The sequence below is a fragment of the Lactuca saligna genome, chromosome 6, assembly GCF_052625555.1.
Source record: "Lactuca saligna cultivar CGN05327 chromosome 6, ASM5262555v1, whole genome shotgun sequence".
NCBI classification, from domain to species: domain Eukaryota; kingdom Viridiplantae; phylum Streptophyta; class Magnoliopsida; order Asterales; family Asteraceae; genus Lactuca; species Lactuca saligna.
Window position 1 is genome coordinate 147,936,246 of NC_136422.1, and position 8,563 is coordinate 147,944,808.

Genomic DNA, 8,563 nt, shown 5'->3' on the forward strand with positions numbered 1-8,563 from the left:
GAACCTCCGTAGCACAAATCACCCTCTCAGCCGCGATAGAAACGCTCAAAGGCCGACTTAACGGCTCACGGCTAATGCCGATGTGCTGACTAAAAGCTGACGATACAAACGATCTACTCGCACCCGAATCAAATAATACTAGAGCAGGCATAGAGTTCACAAGGAAAGTACCTACACATACATTAACATAAGCATAACATTTCGTCCTTTAATTAAATACGTGAATGATAACATACCTGCCACAACATCGGGCGCAGCGCGGACCTCCTCCGCAGTCAGCTGAAAGGCTCTCCCGCGAGCCCTCGGGGCCTCGACCTTCGCCGGTCGGGTCTCAGTAGTCCGGGTAGTAGGTGTAGCTCCCTGACGAAGTTGCGGGCACTCGGCCTTCCGATGGCCTGTCTGGTTGCAGTGAAAGCAAACCATAAACCCCTTAGGGCAATCCCTGGCAATATGTCCCTCCTTGCCACACTTGTAGCAACCACCAGCTCGACACGCCCCCTCGTGACTCTTGCCGCACTTCGCGCAAGTGCGACCCTTCGAACCTCCCATCCTCGAATCAGCGAACTTAGTCCGCTTGGCTGCCGGCTGAGACTGGGCCGGCCGTCGATCCACCTGCCGAGACTCAGCCTCCTCCCTCGCTTGAGTCTCCAACTCAATCTCGCGCTTCCTGGCGTTCGCCTGAAGCTCAGTGAAAGTACGATAGGTGGAGTTTGACACAAACTCCCGAATCTCCCTCTTCAAAACACCCAAATAGCGGCTCATCCGCGACTGCTCCGTAGATACCAGCTCGGGGCAGAACATTGCCCTCTCATGAAACTTCCGTGTGATCACTGCCACGGAATCAGTACCCTGCTTAAGGGTCAAGAACTCCTGAATCAATCGCTCCCTCTCTACCGGGGGAACGTACTCATCCCTGAACATCTCCGTAAACCTCTCCCATGTCACCGCCGAAATCTCTGCCTGAGTGAAGTTCGCTGTCACGAACTTCCACCAATCCTTCGCTCCCAGACGGAGCTGATTCAAGGCGAACCGTACCCTCAAGTGCTCCGGTCATGAGCAAGTATAGAAACACCCCTCGATGTCGGCGATCCACCTCATAGCTGCAATCGGATCCTGCGTCCCATCAAATTCAGGGGGTTTCGTGTTGCTGAATTCCCTGAATAGTAATGAATCACCCCCTTGCGGCCTGGCAGCAGCCACCGCTGCGGTAGCGGCAGCAACTGCAGCTTCAGTAAGTGCGGCGTACCGCTCCTCAAACTCCTCCATCAACGTGGTCTTAATAGACCCAAACATCTCCGGGATCTCAGACCGGACCGCCGCAGCTACCTCTTCCTGAATAATCTGACGAATCTCCTCGTCACTCGCACCGCTCGAACTCGCCCCATTGCGTGTGATAACCATGATGTCTCTGAAATACAACATAAAATCATCAGAGACTCCACCAAGTACAATTGTACTCGATACGCGCCCTACCCAGTCTCCGATTTCCAGGGATTCTTATTTGAGTCTTCCACTGATCCGGTGCCTTCGATAGTACGGGCCCAATACTACCGACCACACCGTATCAGTATTCGTCCCAAATCTTCCTCCCCAAATCCCGAATAATGAGTACTCTACCTCTAGTATGCACTATCTACTTGCACGCTACCAAATATCTCATATAAGCAATCTCCCTAGACTAAGGCATCACAAAACAGGCAATTCTAGTCCTATCATGTATACCTAGTCTTCTAGCATGCATAACAATTCATAATTCAGTGCATAACATAACATCGTAAGGTATTCTGGGGATCTTTACCGTTCGGACGCTGGCTGCTCGTACACACTGTTCCACCCTTGTTTTTACCGCCTTACCCTCTATAAAATGTTATGTCCTTATTATTTTTAAGAAAAAGTTTTTCCTCAAATCCCCGGTCTGAGTTCAGTTGTACCCAAAGGTACACCCGAATCCCTCAAACCAAGGCTCTGATACCAATTGTAACAGCTCAAATTTTCAAATAAAATTTTCATTTAAAACAAAACATCATTATTCGACAAAAGGGTTTATTCCAAGTTTATTTCAAAAATATAACAAATAAATCTCCAGGATCTTCAACAGTGGCAGTGTGTACGTGTCACGCCGGCGCCTTTCCACGGTCATCACTAGTACCTGAAAAAAAAACATAAACACAACTATTAAGCATAAATGCTTAGTGAGTTCCCCAGTATACGACTTACCCACATACGCCTTCCGGCCCGGACCTTTCGGTCCACATAACATTGCCTTCCGGCCCGTAACATAATCGCCTTCCGGCCCATAATATATATCGCCTTCCGGCCCATATTAAATTGCCTTCCGGCCCATAGTATTTTGCCTTCCGGCCCATGATAGTATAAAACATAACACATGTAACATAATACACATAGCACATAAGTCATACATCATACTGTCCTTTCTATCACATAAAGTCTCGCCTTCCGGCCCGTATAAGCATACATCACATATAAGCATACATCACATATAAAGCATCTACCTCTCTAGACATAGCATGAATATAACACATACGACCTTCCGGTCTCACAGTCAAACCCTTCCGGGTGAAGTATAGTGAGAAGACTCACCTCGTAGTATGCAAGCTACAAACCCTTCGAGCTACTCGCACACAATCCGCTAATCCGCAGGTTCCCTATAATACCACATCCTTTGTTAATGATCTTATCAAACAAGACAACTGACCCTACTAAGTTATATACAGGTCAACGGTCAATCTTGACCGGACTCGTCGAGTGCAAAGGGTAACTTGACGAGTATAGACACCCTGACACCACTCGCCGAGTCTGAAGAACGACTCGACGAGTTCCAGTAGATCTTCAAGCTACTCGCCGAGTCTGAAGAACAACTCGGCGAGCCCTAGTGAACCTTCAAGCTACTCGCCGAGTCTGAAGAACAACTCGGCGAGTTCTAGTGAATCTTCAAGCTACTCGCCGAGTCTGATCATTGGACTCGGCGAGTCCTCGCCATGCAGTCAATCCGCTGCCTCCTGTATTTCGCATGATTTCGATGTATATAGATATGGGGCTTCCTGAACTTTCACATATACTATTACAGGGATTTTTAAACACTTATAACAACAATATAATCTAACAAATCCTTAAATGGGTTTCCTAAACCCTAAACTCGCATACAACGTAAAAGTTACAGATTTCGATCCGAAGATTACCTGGAAACGTGTTCCCTGTGTCTCCAAACCTCCAGTACTCGATTCCTTTGATCACCACCTTGCTCCTCCTTGTCTAACAATCTCTTCAAGCCTCCTCAAGTCCTCTCTCTTGCTTCAGATGCTCACACACTCACAGGGTATCTTCAATCGGCCAAAAGACGCGACATGACGGCCATAAGATCATTATATACGATCAGAAATGAAACGGCTAGGGTTCAGCTGAAACAGCGTCGACTCGCCGAGTCCCTATTTGGACTCGTCGAGTCCAGTCGCGTATCTGCGACTGCGACCAAGACCATGGCCCTACTCGGCGAGTCATGCACCTACTCGCCGAGTCCCCTCTTAAATGTGCCCAAAAATAATTTAAAGAATTACCTGAAATTCCGGGCTGTTACAGCATGAGTATATGTCATTTTGGTGAATGTTGGATGCTAAATCTAAGGTTTGAGTCCATTTGAGCCATGCTAAGGCATCAAGCTTGTGACTTTATGGATTAAGACGTTCTGCAAGGCCGGGAAATGAAATATGGAAATTTAGTCGTAAGCATTAAGTTCTTAGAAGTCAAAATGGATTAATGGGGGTGTACGTCAGCCGTATGTAAGCATACGCCACACGTTCACGTCTAAACCCTGGATTTGGTATAGTAACCTAGCATATCGGGCGTACTAGTGGTATGCTTAACATACTTTACCTGGACTTTGACTTTTGATGTATGGACCGCCATTGGAATTTAGGGTTTTGGGATCTTGTTGGGCACCAGGTTTTTTGAGTTGGGCCATTGTAAGGCCTTGGGCCTTCATGGATTTGGGCTCTTATTGGTCCTTGAGTGAATTTTAGTATTTGGGTCATGGCTATTGGGCCAATTGAGGAAAGGGTAAAATGGTTTTTTATCTTGTGAATCGTGATTAGTTAATTAAAGTACCAATTATGGTTTATGTCCTAGTTATTAATTAGGGTTTTATTTGATTGGTTAGTTTTGGGATTCTCCAGTTCAGCAGCCCGACCATCTATTTGATTGTCAGGAGACTGAGGTGAGTTTTCTCACTATATAATAGGACACTAGGGATTGTATGTGCTTGTAGTCTTTGTGTCTCCTGTTGTATGTGTTATATGCATGTGTGCCTATTTGCTATATGTATGTGGGGTGAAATAGACCCGGTACAACCTTGGGCTGTCATATAAGTTGAAATAGACTCGGGGGTGAAATAGACCCATTACAACCTTAAGCTGACATATATGTATGGTATGTGGTATTTTGAGGAACTCACTAAGGTTTGTGCTTACAGTTTTTAGTTTATATTTTAGGTACTTATGGTTTAAGGGGGAAGAGCTCGAGATGATCGCATTAAATACACCATGATTTTTTGCTTATTTGAATCTAATGTACTTTTGGGATGTTTATGGATATTATCTAAATACTTTATGGTTTTGACAGAAAAGTTTGGTTGATGGTTTATTTACTATAAAAACAAAAAAAAATTGTTCTGAGTTTTGGGACGTTACAAGTTGGTATCAGAGCCTTGGTTTGAGGGACTCGGGGATACTCTCGAGTGTGCCTAAACTCAAACTGAGGATTTGGTAGAGTTTTCTTAAGAAGAAATGTTCTATAAAATAATTTTCTAATAAAAGAAAGAAAGGGGTGTGATGCATGCAATCGACCAAGCTCAAGTAACTTTTCCCAAAATACCCATACATGTTCTTGTAATACTTTTTGAATTGTGAATCTATGAATCACATGCTAGACTAGGGCTAAGGATATGCTCAGGATTTAACATGATAGAAAGCAAGGAGAGATGCCTTTATACGCCTATTGTATGAGATTGTATCTTTCATGCTAGTATTGGTTTAGTCATTGATAGGATGAACTATTTAGGTTATGACTTGATTCTGATTACTTAAGCTCGAATGTTGTTTGATTTGTGATTTTAGGAGTTCCCATTAACATTAGCTAACTAGTAAGCAAATACACTATGTTACATATCACCGAGATCAGATAATTTTAGAAGGTTAGGTTTATCCTTATTGTGCCACTCTTGTCTGAGTCCAACCATTTTAGGGTGAAACCTTTTATTCAAAGAATTATCTAGTGTCAGTGATATGTAGTTGTGTTCTTACACTGAGTTAGAGGGAGTTCTTTCTGCCGCTGATCACGGAGAGTGGTGTGGCGGTAGCCCTAGGAAAACCTAGGAGATGATTCAGTGTCGAGAGCTTTTCTTTACTAGAGGTTGTTTGGATTGATAGGGAAGTAACTTGGGGTATTGGGGGCTATCCTTGAGGAAAGTACATACAGATGTGGAAAGTAGTATGGGCTCGTACTACTTGAAGTAGAGGATCCTTACTCGAGGCAAGGAAAGTTACGAAGAGACAAGGGAGCTTGTAGAATGTAGGATTCTTCGAGAATATTCTGATGGTTTGCATGATTATTTTAGTATGGTGGTCACTCGAGGAAGTTTTGGTGGAGATATAGGTGTCTGTACTAGTTATGGTGTCGCTGATGGTTCGGGTTCGGTCTTTGCGGTTGGGTTTATGGATGATCAGATGTGGGAGTTCATTTCATCAGAGACTACCCGCGATATTCTTAAGCAAACTGCTATGATATTTGGTATGATCAAGGAGGGTATTATGGAGATTTTGGATGAGTGCTTGGGCACTTTTTTTATGTGATGGATGCGAAGGCGGGATCCCGCTGTTTGAGTTTCCGAGAGTTTCAGGCATTTGGAGCTCCATAGTTCTTCGGGAAGAAGGACACAATTATGAGCAGGCATTGATTAACATATGTCATGAACGCCATATATACTAGTTTTTGTCCCAAATAGGAAAATGTTAGACTTACGTGTGGTCTTCTAAAATACAGAGCCCGATATTGGTGGGAGGAGGTTGGTCATGCCTTGGGAGGCGAGGCGGTTGAGTCGATGACTTGGGAGGATTTTTTGATGAGGTTTTGGGTTGATTTTTCCCTTGTGATTGAGGTCCAATAGTTGACAAGGGACTTTCAGGACATTCTCTAGACTATTGAGATGGTGGCGGAGATCACTGCTATGTTCCATGAGATGGCGTTATTGGTGCTGCAGTATGTGGTGGATGAGGAGATGAAGAAGGTGAGATATCACGACATGCTGAGGAGCGATATCAGGTAGTTTGTGACTATATTCATTCGTAATACATTGGATGATATGGTGGAGAGAGAGAGAGAGAGAGAGAGACTTGCAAATGGAGAAGAAGAGGAAGACATATTAGGTTAAGGGTTCTGAGGGTTCATGCAAGAGGCCCAAAGTTTCTGATTTGATATCGAGGGGCCAGCAGGGATGAGGCTATTTTGGAAAGTGTTACAAGATGCACGATGAAGCTTGCAGGGGTGGTTCAGGCTGCTACAAGTGCGATGATACTGGGCACTTTAGTCGGGATTACACAACCACCACCCATGGATTGAGTCTGATTTTCTTTCATTGTAATCAGAGGGGTTGTAAAAAGGCCGATTATCCGAGCTTAGCACCGGCAAGATTAGTTGTAGCACCCGCTCCGATGACCTTGCGGATTATAGATGGCTGTCAAGGCAAGGCGAAGGCACCTATTGCGAGGAGTAGGGCATTTAAGCTAACAACTGAGAAAGCTCGTGTAGCACCTGATGTGGTGATGGGTATGTATCTTCTCCTTATCTCTTTATTTATGTCGAGTTTCCTACTTATATATGTGCTTTACTTTTAGGTTCATTCCTTATGAAAGGTATCTCCGCTTTGGTTTTGTTCGATTCGGCGGCTATCTGATCCTTTGTATCTCTCACGCTCAGCAAGAGGTTTTTCGATGCTCTGGGGGAAATAAAGTATCCATTAAAGGTTAAGATTGCTGATGATCGACCTATACGAGTATCAAGGGTTCATCGAGGCTATATATTGGAGTTGTTTAGTGAGTAGTACCCGATTAATTTGGTTCCTATTCCTTTGTCTGAGAGCAAGGTTATTGTGGGGATGAATTGGTTGAGCCTGAATGGGGAAATGATTGATTGCGAGCATCAGTTGGTATGTATTCGGACCCCAAGTGGGGGAGAGTTAGTGATTCAGGGACAAGGTGTTCAGCATGGGCCGATTTTCTAGTTCAGCAGCTAGGGCCAGACTATATGTTTGGTAGGGTTGTTTTGGGTTTGTGGCTTCTATGATGGATACCTGATAAAAGGGTAAGAAGACAGTGGGTGATGTATCGATTGTTCAAGAGTACCCAAATGTATTCCCAAAGGATTTTCCTGGAGCTCCTTCGGAGAGGCACGCGGAGTTTCAGATTGACTTGGTTCTGTGTGCGGCTCCGATAGCCAAAACACCTTATTGGCTAGAACCTTCAGAGATGCAGGAGTTGTCTACAAAACTGAAGGATCTATTAGAAAAGGGATTTATTTGGATGAGTAATTCACCTTGGCGAGTTTCGATCTTGTTCGTGAAGAAGAAGGATGGGCCGCATCGGATGTGCATCGACTATCGGGAGCTAAATAAGCTAACGGTGAAGAACCATTATACACTCCCGAGGATTGACAATTTATTCGACCAACTCCAGGGTGCATCTTGGTTTTCCAAGACTAATATGCATTTAGGTTATAATCAGTTGAGGGTCAAAGAGGAGGATACCCATAAGATATCCTTCCAAACTCATTATGGTCATTATGAGTTTGTGGTGATGCCCTTCGGGCTCACCAATGCTCCAACCACATTCATGGATCTCATGAATTGTGTATGCAGGCCCATGTTGGATCTGTATATGATTGTGTTTATTGATGAAATCCTAGTCTATTCTAAGACCTAGGAGAAACATGAAAATCATCCGAGGGAGGTATTGGAGACTATGAGGAAGGTGAGGTTGTATGTGAAGTTCTCCAAGTGTAAGTTCTGGCTACATGAGGTTTAGTCTCTTGGGTACCTTGTAATCGAGAATGGTATTATGGTCGATTCGACCAAGGTTGAGGCGGTGATGAGGTGGGAGGTTCTGAGGTCTCGATCTGAGATTTAAAATTTCCTTGGATTTGCGGGTTACTATTTGAAATTCATTCAGAATTTCTCCAAGATAACGGTTCCTTTGACCCACTTAATAAAGAAGACCGTCACGTTTTGTTTGGGTCCTGAGCAACAAGCATATTTTGAGACTCTAAGGCGGAGATTGTGTAAGGTGTTGATTCTGACCCTTTTAGAGGGTGTTGAGGATTTTGTTATGTACTATGATGCATCAATCATAGGTTTGGGTGTAGTGCTAATACAGAGGGGTCATGTGATAGCTTAGGATTCAAGGCAGTTGAAGTCTCATGAGGCGAATTATACTATGCATGATTTGGAGTTGGGGGCTGTGGTGTTCGCCCTCAAGATTTGTCAACATTAGCTCTATGG